Source organism: Anarhichas minor, unplaced genomic scaffold (assembly GCF_050575085.1).
Source record: "Anarhichas minor isolate MPS153535 unplaced genomic scaffold, ASM5057508v1 ptg000027l, whole genome shotgun sequence".
NCBI lineage: Eukaryota > Metazoa > Chordata > Actinopteri > Perciformes > Anarhichadidae > Anarhichas > Anarhichas minor.
In genome coordinates, this window is record NW_027466473.1 from 18214355 (window position 1) to 18231687 (window position 17333).

The following is a 17333-nucleotide window of genomic DNA, read 5'->3' on the forward strand; positions in this document are numbered from 1 at the left end:
CGTCCCCCCGAGCTCCGTCACGCTACATCAAGCATTACTTTCATGGCCACAAGAGGTCGCTTGTCAGGACCAGGACTTTGTTTTTGACCAAAGAACAAGTGTTGTCTTTTTTAGGAGGAGGGCCATCTTGCTTCATCCTCTGGGGACCAAGAATATCCATACCCGATTATATTATAAGCTATTGACAGACCTAGCCCTGGAACAAAGTGTTGGACAGACACACATCTTCAGCTTAAGGCCACACTGCAAGCAAGGCAGAATGCTGAATTTCCGTACAATGTTGGCTTTATTCTACGTGTGCTGGGTAGAGAGACGGACAGACATGAGACTCTGACCAGCAGTTGAACCCTTACCCCTGTGACCAAAGACTGTTGCCCAGCCAGCTGCTAGCCAGCAATTGACATCCTCTTTACAGTGTTGTAAATTCATTTACAGTTCAAGAGGGGAAGGGATGTGATGGCTGCTGGATCGGAGCAGGAAAACTCATTTTTGCTGTTTGCTGCCTCGGGGGGTGCAGGTGGTGGGCTGAGGTTTAAGGTGGTTGCACCAAATCGTGACACAGAAGTAATGCTCATCGTCCTTTTTATTTATTTTTATCTGCAGTAGCAGGCGAAAAAAAGACTGTAAATGAGTGCTTGAGAATGAAACCAAATCCAAAAGTCAAGGAAGTCCATGGAAATGTTACCAGTGTAACAGGAGACAGAGGTCCTGCTCATTAAAAACCTGCATGGTGGACACACAGTGCAAACACCAAATTTCATGTTAGCACAAGCATTCTTGTCAGATGCTTAGGTAACTATTGTCTACTGCATTATACAACCTTTCACTGTCCTTCTGTCCACTCATCTCCCTCTGCCTTCGTTCTCTTTTTTTGTATACAGTGAACCAAAATGTGCCACATGAGCTGAGAAATCATGGCAGGAGTTTGTGGATGCCCCCACTATACACACTCTCCCTCCCTTTTCCCCAGGTCAATAACCTGTAAAGACTGTGTTTAGGGCCCATTATTTCCTGCTTTCAAGTCACACATTGTCAAAGGCAATGCCGAGTTTATTAAGGCAGGGGTCTCAGGGCCTGAGTGAAAAGCAGGGAATACCGTGATCACCTGGGTAGTTAAACTGTGACAAAGAAAAAAGGAGGGAAACGTGTTAACTGGCAGAGAAATACTCAATACCCATGTCAAGGTGTGAAGATACGTTATTGATACAATGACCGAAAACACAACTAGAACATTGTTAAACTTTTGTTGATGGGAGTCAGTTCAACTCAGGAAAGAGGCCAAGCTGAGCCAACAGAAACAACAGGGGGCATGGCTGAGAGTGCAGATGATAGGATATCCAAACGGCTAAACAACAGGAAATGCTTGAAACATGCATTTTTGTTTTTTTACTGCACTCAGGTGCATTGATTTACATACTTGTTTATTTTGTTTGATACCAAAATCCTTTCTTCCATCCTATTAAATCTTCCACATAAAACATAATAAGAGCAGACTTCAAACGGGCAAATCGGATCAATTAGGGAAATCTCCCAACAAGAGCTATTTAGGAGAATAAACTTACCTCAAATACCACGGAACATGTAGTCGTCAAGCCTGTGCTATCTGCCAAATGACACCATACAGAGGCTACTAACTCTTTTCCATTAAGTCATCTGTTTTTCTGCAAATGGGGTGTCAGAGTGACGATATTATTTGAGAGTAAAGTCAGATAAAGATGAGGAAAATCCCCCTATGTTCAGATTCTGTCCAGACCCTCAGCAGAGATGACATTGAGATCCAATTAGTTATCATTTATGAGAGCCTGTGCTCAGCTTTCTGGCTGCCTTCATCAGCTGCTTTCATTTTGAGCTACAATAAAGTTGAAATACATTGCTCAAGGCATGCATACTGCATAATGCATGGACACACATAGTCCTAAATAAAGAACAGACAAGGAGAAACGGATTTCCACGCATTCTGTTAACTGGAGTAAAAAGTCAGAATTCTAAGGTATTGAATATTGTTATTAACCAAATTTGAAATGGGTTTCTTCAGAAAGTTTGGTCATTATATACCTGAAAGCCAGTTAAAAAAAAAAAAAATAAAAAAAAAATGTGTTCGTAATTTCCCTCTTTTGCCGGCCCTCTTCTTCCTTCAGACCCATCCCTTTCTGCACGCGTCTCCTCACAGCTCTGGATATAGATACAGCAGAAGTGATACTGTAGAGGAAATGACAGCTGTTGGCAGGCAGCCAAAAGTAGGGAAGTATGTCTGTGTGTGTGTTTAGAGGTGGGGGGGGGGATACAATCAGCTGAGGCAGAAATGGGCCAAATGGTGAATGTACGGTTCAAAGGGTTTGCCTGTCCTCTAGTTGCTCTCTGAGAAGGCCTTTTTTCACTATCTTTTCCTGCTGTTAGTCTGTTATCGGGTTATCAGGAAAATGATTTGCCTGACGTAAATTTGATATTTCATTTCATTTATTTACTTATTGTGTATGTTATTAATTTTGTACATTGTGGAGTGTCAATTGAATCTAAAATGCTGAATTGTGAGTTAAACAATGCATTATATTCACTTAACCAAGCACACATTGTCTGTGACTTAGTGATCAATTCTGCTGAATATATTTGGACATTTAGGATTTATTCCTTTAAATTATTCATGCAATGTTAAAACAAACAAAGCTATGTCTGCATACATTTGAAACATTTAGATTCTGAAAATTACTTTGACCACAAAAAATCGATCAAACATGCAGTCACTTAACAACCAGTTAAGATTCACTCAGTTTAGTGTCATCTCCCGAAGCTCTAACATTGGCAAAGATGAAACTTTAATGATCTGTGTTAAACTGTGCCACAGGCAGCAAATATGACAAGGGTGAGACACTTTCCACTACATCTTAAATCTTAAAGTGGGTGACGCTTTGACAAAAACATCTGTATTGGCGCTGTGTGCTGATGTCATGCTGGGTGCACTCATTGTGTCTTTGCACTCATTGTGTCTTTGCACTCATTGTGTCTTTCAGCTTAACCCACAGAGATGTGTGTTGCATGTTTAGTGGACACCTCATGGAGCAAAGGCTCTCTTAGAAACTTCCACTGTTTATTTACATACAACTCCCTTTCAAACCAGTTAATCAAGCAAATTGGTTTTGTGTCAACGCATACAGGCTGTACAGGCACGATAACTGTTAAAAGATACAGGGTAATACTGTCATACGCCACACGGACTGCCTGAGGCATACAGTAAGTTAAGGAACAGGACTGGGCGGTGCTATGATATTACGTTTGTGTCATGCTTACTAGAGATGTTCCGATAACATTTTTTACTTCCTCAAACCGATTCCTATACCTGAACTTGCATATCGGACGACACCAAGTACAAATCCGATACCAGTGCGGTAAAAACAAAAAAAAGTTAAAACAAGTCAGAAATAAAGTTTCTCGCCAAAAACAAAATTTTTCTGAAGCTTGATCGCATCAGAATTTAACTCAATGCAACCTCCGTTAACGTTAGCGGTTATCTCTGTTATTTAGCCAAGCAGTACTGTGATGGCTGCTGACAGCTAACGTTAACTAGCTCTCCTCCTGTCGATTTCAACACGGACTCGTCGTTCACAGTGTAGCATTATCAGGAAATAAAATAAAGTGCACAAGAGTGTTTAACCACAGGTGTAGTACTAATTTGCACATGTACAGAACCGATTGGGGAGCGAGTGATACGTGTTGTTGTTCCTGTGTAGCTTAAATGAGCTGGGAAATTATACGACGACGTGATATCGGGTGCATACTCGCCGATACCCGATCCAGCATCTTATGGTGTAGGCCCATCGGAAGCGTTTTCCGATACTCTAATGCTTACACACACTAATTAGAACTGTAACCTTCCTTTTGTGTGATCATCAAACATTGTGTAGTTGATGTGAAACAATATGCAGTGAGGTAGGGTGCCCCCCTAAAAGGTCTAACTAGGATCACAGAAATGTTCTGTTAACTAGTTTATCCAAAATCCAACTTAACTTGCAAAAAAAGTCTTGAAATGGAATCGTGATAGGAACGTGAATCCTGCTAAACAAATATCTTATAATCAAAATCATCATTAAGTCAAACAGTACATGTGTGGTGCAGCCGGAAAGTATACTCTTTCAGAAACTGTCTGCCAGATAGGCAACTAATAGTTGCAAATCGATACCCCTAACCTCTGGGGGGGGACATCCAAAAAGCCTTTTTACCCCTGGATTGAAGTGCTTTTCCCTCTGACCAGCCATATTAGTATTCCATGGCCACTTGCTTGTTTTCAACAGTTATAACACAATATCCATGCTTTGCTTTTATGTCGCACCTCCCAGTGGAATTACTAGCATAAAAGCAATCCTTGTGTGTCCTGGCTACTTCCAGATGGCTTTGGGAGTGCTTTTATCTTCTCCCTCTGCCTCACTCGCTCCGTCTCCTTTCACTTTCCCTTGCTTTCTTTCTTCCACCACACATGAAAGTGCCGTTGGCAGATCTTTGCTTAGCCGGGTTCATTCTCTCTTCATCCGAAAATATAAAAGTTTCAAAGAGCATTTCATGAGGGAGCTCTTCCATAAATGGGATTCATAGCTTTCCAATCTGCGCTGCGAAATTGATCTAAAAAGTTTCCCAGAGCTATTCGCCAACTTACATAATGCAATAAAAGGTCGTGCCTGAGAGAATATTTACTTTTATTACCATTTGTGTCACAAACAATCCACCCCCACTCTGTTTTCCCACTTGGGACTGTAGAACAGAAACTAGATCCTTGAGAAAAAAATCCATTATGACATTTCATTCAATTCACAAACATCGTTTAGTATGCGAGAGCAAATGTGGAACGAACTGTCAAGAAGATTGAGTCAAAGTCTTATTTCCTGTACCAGGAAAAGAACATGACATGTGTCATCATCAATAATTATTAATTTACCTGGTGCAGTTAAGATATACAGTAGTTGTATGGCCTTTTATTTAACGAGGGAATACCAGCGAGTAAATACAGCCTTGATTTGAAGCCCTGGGCATCAGCAGACCAATAATCTAACAGAGAAGTGACTCGTTAGGACATGAGAACACTGAAGCAACTGTCTATACTCGTGTACAACCTGCCTAATTACACACACTGTCATGACACAATGAAAGAGCTGTCAAATTTGAATGGCTGACTTCCATTCCTGCCGATGTCAGTGCATACCAGGGGCTCATTACAGAAGCTGCGACAAGTGGTCGTGAAAATCTAATAGCCAGCACCGATGTATGACACACTGTTATATCATTACCGGAACAGTGTTTTAGTGTTGGGCATAATGTCGGAGAAATCTGAGGCATTTTTGAAACAGGAACAGTGGTTTTACTTTATTTATTTTTATTTTTTTTACAGCTCCTGTCACACTCCGTCTGTCTCGTAGAATAAGTCTCGCTTAACTTCCAGGTGTGACTCCATGTCCAGCTCGTGAGTAGATGATGATAACAATACACGAGGAGGATCGTCAGAGGACGCTCTGATTTGATGTGGCAGGAAGTGTTCAGCAGGCTGACAGCTACAGAGCTTCAGCTGCGCTCACAGCCGACCGGACAGTTTGCGAGACACATTGACTTCAGCAATCTAGACACCCTCCTCAACTGCATAGCCACTATAAAGGACTGGATGTCACTCAAATTCTGTCAAAACTGAGTTTCTCATAATTGCCCCAAATAATACTACAAATGGCCTCAACCCTGCCTACATCTCTGTTGGCTATTAACCCGTGCCAAACGTCCTACCATCCAGACTGTGGATGCTATAGGGCCCCCTAATGTTAGATCTGCTGAGTCTGTAACTGGTTGCTGTATGCTTTCTGTGTTCTTCAGTGTGTTGCGTATTCCTGTATGTGCTTTTTATTGCTTGGAATTCGTGTTTTCTGTACTGATGTTGAGTGAACCCTTTTTTGAGTTGGATTACGTTTGCTTTTGACATATCACAAATCAATTTAAAATGGGTTCATGGAGGTACACGTAGGGAGGAGGTCGGGTGGTGTATGGGTAAAAAACAACAGGGCTTTCATTCAAGAGACTGCTGTTCTACTGTCTGGAACAAATACTTTTATTGCACAAACATAACCAAGAAGCAGTTTTGTTGCCTACACCTAACAAAGCAGTTATGTAGCCGTCTGGTTTCAATTCACAACAATAACCAAATGTTTCAAACTGTTTTATTAATTAAACTGCAACCGTAATCCTGGAAAAAATGTTTTCCCTGAAATGTAAGTAAGTTTAGTTGTATGGAAACGTAATTTTGTAGGAGACAGGGTTGTAAAAATGGTGCTGTATAAATAAAGTTTTACTTACATGACACATGATATCAGAACACAAAAAGTCTGTGGTACTGAAACAGCCCTTCACTACCATGTGTGAATTAATCAATGCGGAGGGAAGCCGTGTTGGGCAGAATTTTCTTCAACGTTACAATAAGCAATTTACAATGCAATTACCTCTCGACACCCTGACAACATCACATAACTGTGAAGACACCACTGTTCATAATGGACCATAATGTGAACATTCAGACATCGAGATACTCTCTGCTCAGGTTGAAAGAGGAGGGTGGAGCAAAAGTATGCTCGGAATTGTGTGACGTTAACAAGCACCATGTGCTACTATTGACAAAGGTGTAACTGGATCCAACCTAACAGGTACAACATAACAAAAACACACACACACACACACACAGTGCTTAGAGCAGGTGACCATGTTCTGGAATTCATAATTGAATTTTCTTTCACATTTATGCTCTTTTGCAGATCTATTTCCAACCTCACACTTGATACTATTTGGATATTGAGCCCTGCAGAGTTATAGAGACCAACACTGTCATGGCCATCGCATCAGAAATGTGTTGGTTGAGTCATTACGGTCCATCAACACACAGACAACAAACACTGCCTGTAAAGCAGCTCAGTGTTATTCTCAAAGCTGTCCCGGATAAATGTAGCACCAGCTAGTTTCTGCACTGTGTGTGTGTGTGTGTGTGTGTGTGTGTGTGTGTGTGTGTGTGTGTGTGTGTGTGTGTGTGTGTGTGTGTGAGTGTGCGCGCGTCATTGGTTTTAGAGTCAAGCTCAAAAGACGCACGCCCGTGCACACGCGCGCACGAGGCAACACAAATCCATACTAGCCACAGGCTCCTCTCCAATCTATTTTCTGCTCAGCTGGTTTTAAATGAAGTTATTATGACTCATTAAAATGCCCACAAGCTTGTGGAAGTCGGCCAATTACGATTTAAATTTAGCCTCCTGCTCTCACAACCTTATCTCCCCCCTGTACTACCCCACCTCTCATCACAGCCACTGCTTTTTTCTCTTGTATGCAATGCATTCAGAAACCCTCTCTTTCTTTCTCTCTCTCTCTCTCTCTCTCTCTCTCTCTCTCACACACACACACACACACAGACAGACAGACAGCACACACACCTTTACGTGCATGTAAGGCTTAGTTTGACACAACAAGCAAGAAGCGCGATACAGAACTTCAATGATCCACGTGAATATCTTCGCAATTACATATCAAAGGCAAACACAGGAAAACAAGAATACAACTCAAACAGGGCTTATATCAACATGTGCTCTCCAGACACACATAGCAGCACCTCCTCCGAATGTGGCGAATACCACTAATTGCTATACAGAACACAGAGCACAACTGGACCTTGCCAGCACCCACTCTCACATGCACGCTTTTCAGTCTCTTATAAAGCTGAACTTTTCCTTGGTGGTTTCCTTTTTATTTTTCTAAAACTCAACCACACCGTGGAGTATTTGCAGATACATGTCCTTGTTTGTTTTTGCCAATGCATTAAAGGCCAGAAGGGTGTCACTGTCACATGTATACACTGCTTTAGATAAATATATTTTTTTTACTGGCATTTGACTGCACTGTGCTATTCTGGTGTTTCCATTTCTCTGGTAAGTAAGAGTATATGTCTTAGCGGCGGGAATATGGTTACAATCACGATGACGATGATGATTATGTCAGTGCATGGCGATTGCCTAAACCCAAGACTTATTGAACCCAGATTAGCGATCAGCTCTGTCATTCAGACACCTTGAGACAGTCTGAAGGACCCTTTGCCCAAAGAAATAAAATAAAAACACCCCCAGAATACCTGGAGACTGTTCCATCTGATCCTGCTTTAACCCACCTTTGAGCAATGCTCACTATCCAGCCAGGGAGCGCCACCTAAACACGACCTGATTTACAAACAAATGTTTGCAGCCAAATGCATCTTTTCTCTCCTTTCAAGTTAATGGTGTGTGTGTGTATAGTTCATCCAATGTTTGTGTGTAATTGAGAGTGTGTCTGTGTGTGTGTTTGATTCGTGTCTACACATGTGTTTATGAGTGTGTGCGTTCTACGGTATCATTCAAATTTCCAGGAGAGCAAATTAATTGGCAGCCTTTTGCAATAATTGACTTTTACCACAAACACACACTCAGTCACATGCATCAGGCACACAGCAAGCACTCGCATCTCTTTCAGACACGTACACACACACACACACACACACACACACATGCTGCTCGCTGACAACAAAGCTGCTGGGAGGAGGGAGGGATGATGAAGCGAATCCAAAATTCAATCGACTGTGTTCTTGTTTTGAGCAGAAGGCACAAAGTGTACTGTACAGTGAGAGGCCATAAAACTCTCACTCTCCACCAAAAAAAGGAAAAAAAAAACAGCCTTTGGTAGACACACAGACGTTTCAGCAATCACCCTCCATCAAAACACTTTGTCTCGCATACAAAAATAAGACTTGGCATCAGAGCGGAATACCAAATCAGGCCCATTAAGGGAGCACAGGGGCACTCGCTACTTAGCAACCAAAAGGATTTAAAGCTGCAATATCCCTGTAATAAAAGGAATAAGATCAAGTCATCGTGTTTTTTCTTCTTGTCTGAAAATAGAGAGGGTTGAAAAGTCAACTTTGAGCTTCTCTGTCTAACTTTTTGATTGACAGGCTTTAGGAGCAGCCAATACCACAGTAATTTGATTATAAACTAATCTGCAGGAGGGGTTTGTTTGACAAAAGGTGATTACTCGTGGGATTATATTATTAGCAGCATTTGTGCTCGAGGGAAGGGTTCATCTCTTCCAACACCTTGTGAGACTTCAGCTTGCACAAATTATTCTAAATTGTGTATTTTATTGTAGGTAGACTTGACAACTGCATAGCATTAACTACTTATGCAACACTTTCTCACACACGACTCGTAGAATACGGTGCTTGGTCAGTGGCTTTAAGCTTCAAACCATGGCCCCTTTCACACAGAGATTCCACCATAAAAAAGGCTAAAGAAGATCCGCCATTACCCCGGCTTTGCTTTTTTACACTGAACCAAACAACGGCGGCGTAATATATCATCCCAGTGTTTGATTTCAGACAGAATGCCGGCGTTCAGGGAGAAAAGGAGGCATGACGTGTAACACAACAGCGTCGGTGCCTCGTGTGTATGTATTTCCACCATGCTGCTCTGTGACTCCGCTACTAGTTTAACGGCCAGACAACTTTGTCCCCCATTCCGTGCTGTGTCCTATCGTGAATTGGGTTGCGATGGTTTCTTATTTGTGGGTTCGGTAAACACTGCTCGAGTGAGCCTGAATGTGAATATTTCAAAACCCATTAGATTGTTGTTTATCTTGTGCATAGAGAGCCAAAGTCCTTGTTAGCTGCTGTTCCACTAGCTTGCGTAACTCAATGCAATCGCTTGTAATGTGTTTCTTAAATCTTCTTTGAAGTGTGTCCACATTCTAGGACAAATGGCTGGACAGATGGACGAGCCAGCCGACATTGCCATCCTTAGCTTGAAAATGCCTCGCATACATCAGCACCTACGAATGCCATTTAATGGTCAACTATGATTGGTTCTGCTCTGCATTGACATGTTAGAAATACATACATGTTAGTATTAGTCAGCGAGATATTCTTTGCTGGCAAGTGACATATTTCTCAGCAGCGCAAATACCCACACAGTGTCTCCCAGGAAAGCAGTCACCGGCATCAGGTAGAACCATGCCAAGTAAAATGACATATAAGGCAACCAGCCATCGAGTCCGAATGTGCCTCCAGACACAGAGCTGTCAGCCTGAGACTCTATCACCCAAAGGGTCATCATTCACATACTGTGCGGCCTGGCTATTTTTTATGTTTTATTCCTTTAGAAACACTGCTTTTCCAAGAAGCCTGCGGCACAGGTACACCGAGTTCTGGCAAAGGAGGTCAGCTGTTCAGAGTAACGCGTTTCCAATGAAGTCACATTTGCTCAAGACAGCTGCCTAACAAGTCCCCCCCCCCCACCCCACCCTCCCTACCCTGTCTCTGAAAAAATATCAGCCTGATGCGACAGTATTATAAGTTGACCCCTGCGTTTTGTCACCTCTCACTTGACTGTCCCCGACTTGCCCTCCTCATGTAATATAACCCAGCTGAGATTTGTCCAGCTGCATAATCCCAGTGGCGTTTGGAACAGTAAATCAACAGGTCAGGGGAAGTATTACAAGAAGTGCAGGGGAAGGGGCAGCTTTAAGTTGCAGAGGGAGTAATGTTATGCTACTAAAGCATGAGCTACTGCTGTTTATCCACTCCGTCTGTCATTGTGTGTTAATGTACGCAAACAGCAGAAACATACTGTATGTATGTGTGTGTGTGTGTATGTGTGTGCGTGAGTGAGTGTGTATGCTCGTGCAGGACAGAACATCAGCTGTGGTAAAAAATGTACATGTAAACCGCTTAACACTTTTTCTGAACTATATTTCTTTTCCTACCACTTGCTTTTAATAGCCCACCCTCCCCCCCTCCCTCCCCGAGTCTCCCTTCTCACTCATGCATACACACACACACACAGACACACACACACACACACACACACACATTTAGGAATTTGTGGCCTGGAAGGCAGTCAAGTTTCATTAATTTCTGGGTTTGGGTACAGTACAGTGTGTTCCTGGACTCACATCTGCGAGCGATCATAAATGCTGGAATGCTGGCAGAACATCCAGACCTGCAGGCACAAATATGTCGTCATCACTGTGAGGGAAGAACCGGCGCGACGCCAGAACAGCCGACCAGCCGACAGCCAAACAGCCAAACAAAGCCACGGAGATGGAAACACAGACAAAGAGCAATTGGAAAGCAGCCTTCCCGCCTCGCTGTGCTCATATCCAAATTCTTTGCATTTTTCCTCATCTAAATGCTCTGGACATTTACGTGGGCATTTTACTCCCACACTCAGACTGGAATCAGATTGGGATGAGATTGGAACAAAGCTTGTAATTTCACAGAGTGAAAATGAACATCTGGTCAGGGGACAGAAGGAAAACTAGACTTTTAGCACATTTACAATAATGTTAGATAATGTGTCAAATGCACTAACAATTAGACGTTACTCAGGTGCACGGATACATACAGTAGTCAGTATTTTAAGAGGTAAAATATTGGTTATTGCAGTGTCTTCTTTTCCTACTGTCATCGGACATTTTTTATTTCTACACTGAGTGACTTTAAAAAGGAGCTAAATTCCAAATTCAAAGGTTATATCTATCAATGAAGGATTGCCTCCACACGGCTCTCAACATGGCGACGACTGAGCTGGCTGCTCACAGCTAAAGCTAAACAACGGCAACATATCGGCTGATCCTTTTACACAGACATTTCATTCTCTGCTCAGGACGCCATTACTCCACTATATCTTTACAGTAAAAAGTTGTTAACTGCTATATTAATGCTGCAACATTTGTATTTAGTGCCTGAAAGTAATCGATCCCCTCTTTTCTGTTTTAGCATAAAAAACGAAAAGAGATCAACCAAACGGGAACATGATGCTTTGCTACCAACAGATGTTCCTAAAAGACGAATTCCCTTCAGGGCTGGTCAGAAACACTATTCTAAACTGCAAAACCTCACTCTGGAAATGCACTGTACTGGCTGACTAATGCACAAACCACACACAGGCATACCAAACTGATGAAGCCTGTGTGACACACTGTCAGACTGTGCTAGCATATGACCCGAAAATCCAGGGGATTATCTTGTTAAATCATGCTTCCATCAATAATTCCCTTGGTTAGCAGTTACATCTCACATAAGGGTCTGGCTGCAGACCTGTCAAAGAGTAACTGGATTGTTAAACTTTGTTCAAATGAATCACGGTTATTCATATAAAGTGCAGTTTATATTAGGATTGGGCTTGAAATCTGTTCCGTTATAACATTAATACTTGCATGTATTGTTTGCAGAGTATCAACTTGTTTTTTCCATTCAACGAGACTTTTTCAAAAATAACGTAAGAAGTATTTCCTGATACAAGTATACTTGCTTCAGAATCTAACTACGCAATCTGAGAAACGAAGGAAGAGTGAAGTAAAAGAAACAGGCAGGTGAATTAAGGCAATCCACAATGCTCCATATTTAATACTCTTGTGGTTCCCACATACCAGGCGACACATCACGGAGACCATCGCTCCATTCATATATCATCACAATGTGCACTTGAGCAACACACTTAGCCCGCGACTGCTGGTTAAATAAAGATGGATCTTTTTTTGATGTAGCTTCAAAAAAAACAAAAGTACTCCAGGTCTGACGCGCATACTCAGCTGGCTAATCCAGGAAATCTGTACTATGTCTACATACTGTAACCATAGGATTAAAACTCTAAAGATATAAAAGGCAGTGAGATGAAAAGTTGGTGGTAACATAGAGGGCGATACGGTTGTTCAGGGAGACTTATTGGTAATCTAATTACACTGCAGCAGCTCGCTCTGAAAACAAACTGTGAATCATATCAGTCTGGTCTGGTCTTGTTTGAGGAGCCTCTAAGCACACACACACACACACACACACACACACACACACACACACACATTTTTGTACACACGTCACATACACACACAGTGTTTTGTGAACAGATTATTTTGGCCACGGCGATAGAATACAGTTTGACTGATACTATATTAAAACTACACTGTTGTGTAAGTACGTATATCAAACTGATTGTTGTTTTTCCAAAGATACCCTAAATTACGTATTCTAAATTCTTTACTTAACTTTTCTTTTTTTTGTCCAATGCAAACAGGATTTTTTAAGTAAGACACCAAAGGCAAAAACATTGTTTTTTATGCACTGGTCAATTTTGACATTTTGGACTATTTTGCTTCATAACATCTAACGTCTTCTTTTAGACAAGTGGAAAGAAATCATCCACAATACATATCTGAGTGTTGATTTTGTCAATTTGCAACTGTAGATTTCTCCTAAATTAGATTAGACCATTAGATAGTGCCTTGTTTGCATATAACATGTAAGAAAACTTGTAATACACAAAAACCTATTTAACTGTAGTGTCTTGCAAAAGGTTTTGGATTTTACAATATCTTTAAAGGAGATTTTCTCAAAATTAGTTTTTTCTCATTCTGTGAGCCAGAAATCTCCACTTCAGCAGCACACTAAACTTTGTTCATATATAATTCAAAGCATGTTATCAATTAAGGCTTTGACACTATGCTCCAGACGCATTTTGCTGAGCACAAAAAAAAAAAAAGTATTGAGGTCCAGAATTACTCTTAATATTCTGGGATTTCATTGTGGTGTAACTGCCGTTTCAGGACTGGAATCAAGTACAATTTTAGGTGAAACATGAAGTATTTGGATTATTGTCCATCAGCAGTGTAAACGTGCTGATATCATTTGAAGAAAATAACATGTAAGGACCTCAAAATGCACCCCAAAGGGGCTGAGTCACAGCTCTAACCCCCATCTGCAGGCTGTGGCTCAGCAAACACTGTCAAACACTAAACGTCAGGTGGAGATAAAAAAAAACAACAACAGCTACGTGATGAGAGGACCGAGACAGAACGAGACGAGAGGAAAAAAAATAAATAGCTGGCACAAGGTAGACTGTACATACTGTACCCTCAGTGGTGGCAGGAAGCCCAGACTGGCGAAGCGCCAAGTCCTCCGTACAACAAGCACAGAGAGAGAGACAGAGAGACAGACAGAGAGACAGACAGAGAGACAGAGAGACAGACAGAGTGGAAAGCAGAGAGGAGGGAGGAGGCAGCAGCAGCGTCTGAAATGCTCCACATCCACGACACGCTGCGCATATCAAAAAGCCTCTCCACTCTCTCGCTTCATCTCCCCAATATTCTGTCTTCTCTGAAGCGAGCTGAAGGATGATGGCAGGCGACGATGGAGGTGGAGGGGGAGGGAAGGAGGAACTGAGGTTGAGGGTTTTGGGACTCGGCGAAGTGTCATTACAGAGAGACACGATAAAAATCGAGACGCAGCGTCAGCCCGAGAAAAGCCTTGAAAGTCAAACGGTGGAGGTGGAGGAGGGGAAAAAAGAAAAAAAAGTGCAACAACAAAAAAAGACAACAAAAACTATCAAAGAAGCTTTGCCTCAGCGCCGTCTCTTCCCTAACCGTCGCCCGTCTTGACAGAAGCGCTTGTCTCGCCTTTTACGCCAGACCAAAGCGGCTATGAATCAACACTGATGTGTGTAACAGTACAGGTTGATGTCGTGCGTCAACACAGCCCCGCTCGGAAAGACTGAAAAAAAAAAAAAGAAAAAAAAAAAGAGAACGAAAGAAAAAAAGTTTGTGCACTTGCTGCCTCTGGAGCTAAAAATACACCGGCCACATCTTCCGCTTGGTTGCCTTTCTCAAGGTGGAGAATGTGGTTCTTCCTCGAGTTCTCAGTGTTCTTTTTTTTTTTCCATTTGATCTCCTATCAACACAGTTTTCACCTTATATAAATGGGTACACGTTGTGAGTTATCATTAACCTGTTGATATCATGGGAGATTTTGAAATGATCTACTTTCTGTTGGAAAACTACTCGGATAATAATTACCTCAGTGTGGTCTGAGCTAACACAAGCACCACCTGGAAGACTGTATATATGTTTCATCATCATTTTCACACCTGTCAAACTCTATTAATAAAAGTTATGACCCATGAACCCATCACCTTTTTCCTTCCGTATCCCTTTCCTCTATGGGAAACAACCATGGACGTCCCTCAACAGTAAAACATAAAACAGATTTCAAAAACTCAAAATATGAAACCACTTCTAAAACTAACATTTCTTCCTCAAGCTTTTAGTCCTCGGCTCTTTTTTAGCACTGAGAGTAAGTAGTGAGTATAAACTTTGTGCCTGTTGGCTGTTACATGGTCACCTATACCTGTTAAATGTACATTATCCCAAGTGTATATTTGCATAAATTAGGTGATCAAAATATTTTGGTAATTCATAGTCAGAGGAGAAATATAATTCACAACATGATATACAAATCTACACATTTTTTGCAATAAATGTGTGTACAAAATATCAGATAACAGCAGAAGAGGCCGGTTGTAGCCTAACTTTTCTGAATTTGTTAAAAGCTGCTTCTATTATACTTCCAATTCTTTACCGTTATCACTACTCTACTACTATCCAAAACTTACAATAACTTCAACATCCATTAGAAAAGGGGTGGTACTGAATAATAATGGTATTCAGTAATACTATCAAAACAATACATTGGTAAAACACCAAATAGATGTTTAGGCTTGCTGTTCACTTGGATCCATGTCAGTAGCCAGAGCATGGCTCTTCAAGGCTAATCTCCACTGGAGCATGCAGAGAGCTGCACACACACGTCAGGACAAGGTAACATGTATCAGGATTACCTCGACTCACCCTCAGCTTCCACTTTGTCATAACTCCTGACTTAAAGACAACGTTTGCAAATGAGTCGTACACGATGATGTTGCACTAAATAGGAGCCAGATCCAGGTCTGTGCCTTAAGGGCTGGCGCACATCGCGGGTCTCACGCACGCATGCGCGCGCGCACGCACGCACGCACGCACACGCACACGCACACGCACACGCACACACACACACACAGTAAAACACTCTGTATCCATTATATCCCTGTGACGGAGCTCCCCTTTCTCTCTCTCTGCTTTGACAACTGAGTGAGAAGGGGCGCATGCATTTGCAGCAGGGACTGTGGAAATGGGGCGTAATTCTAAAATAAACAGCGAATATTTCCTCAGAGAAACTTTTGTTTTTGACATGCTGAGTCGCGTGTTGAGACAATTCTCTGGCACAGCGGGAATTTGTCATTCATCTTTGTCACAACAGAGCAGGAGTGTCAGCATCCATCTCAGTCATTGTTTAAGTTTTGGTGGGATACGAACAAACAAATGATCCTGGCAATTATCGTTTTCTGCCTACGGTGAGGGGGGGGCACATCCCCCACCTCCGACAACAACAATGCCAAGTAGACAATTCAGACCACTTACTGTGTTTCATTGGAAAACATACGGGGTACTGAACAGAGGGCTCAACTTCTGGGCCAAAGTCAACACATGGATTTGGGGTTGTGTGCGTGTGTATGCGTTTGTGTGCAGAAGGGGTTTCCTCAGAGGTCCCATGGCTTTTACAGAGTCTCAATAAACCATCTGCACTTAGGGCCTTAGGAATGAGGAGCTCTTTGCTGCCTATAAAAGACGGCCCATGCCATTAAAACAGTGCTGCGCTAAGTAGGCTCAGAGCACAGGGGCTGCTGGGACGTGTGTGTGTGTGTGTGTGTGTGTTTGGGGTCGGGTGTACTTGTGTCAAACTGGACCAATCAATGTGTCTTGTGTTCGGACTTGGACTGCCTGTAAGACCTCTAATGTCGCAGAGGTGCAGGGTGACAGGATGATGATGTGCAGGCACCTCTTTGGTTAAGTTTCCCAGAGCTGCTCAGCTTTATTGGGCTGGACTAAACTCAAGAGTGTTTTCAAGTTATTCTCCACATTGACATGTTTAAAGCTATTATATTTAAAATAGGACTGCAGCTATCGATTATTTTAGTAATCAAGTATTATACTGTTTATTCTATCGCTTAATCGAGTTATATGATAAAAAATGTGTTTGGTTTATTAAGGAGCAATAGTAAATATACAAAAGAGAAACTAAGACTGAACGACAGAGGTTTCCTTCTTAGAGAAGTCAACATTTATTTTTGCTTAAATTGCATTGAATCATTTTTGTCAAAGCTATATCATCATAATGTAACATCTGTAAGCGTTATATTGCGGGGGGCGGGGGGGGGGGGGGGGTTTAAACAATGACTTTTAGAAATTGATTTACTCGAGGAACTGTTTCAGCCCTAATTTATAGTGCGGTAGAGCGCATGTAAGGCAAGTTATCCCTTTATTCAGCTCTCAACAACTGCAACATCCAGTGTAAATACATATATGTTAAAATCTAATATCAATACTGATTGTGTTGTGCAATGTTATAGTAAATAAATCAATTTGAATGTGTGAATGGGTTG

At 41.9% G+C, this 17333-nt stretch overlaps 1 protein-coding gene across 2 annotated transcripts in view; it reads right to left on the reverse strand.

Moving 5' to 3' along the window:
* zbtb16a (zinc finger and BTB domain containing 16a) overlaps window positions 1-17333 on the reverse strand; it is a 132078-nt gene that overhangs the window by 61686 nt on the left and 53059 nt on the right. The gene's annotated exons all lie outside the window — the stretch shown is intronic.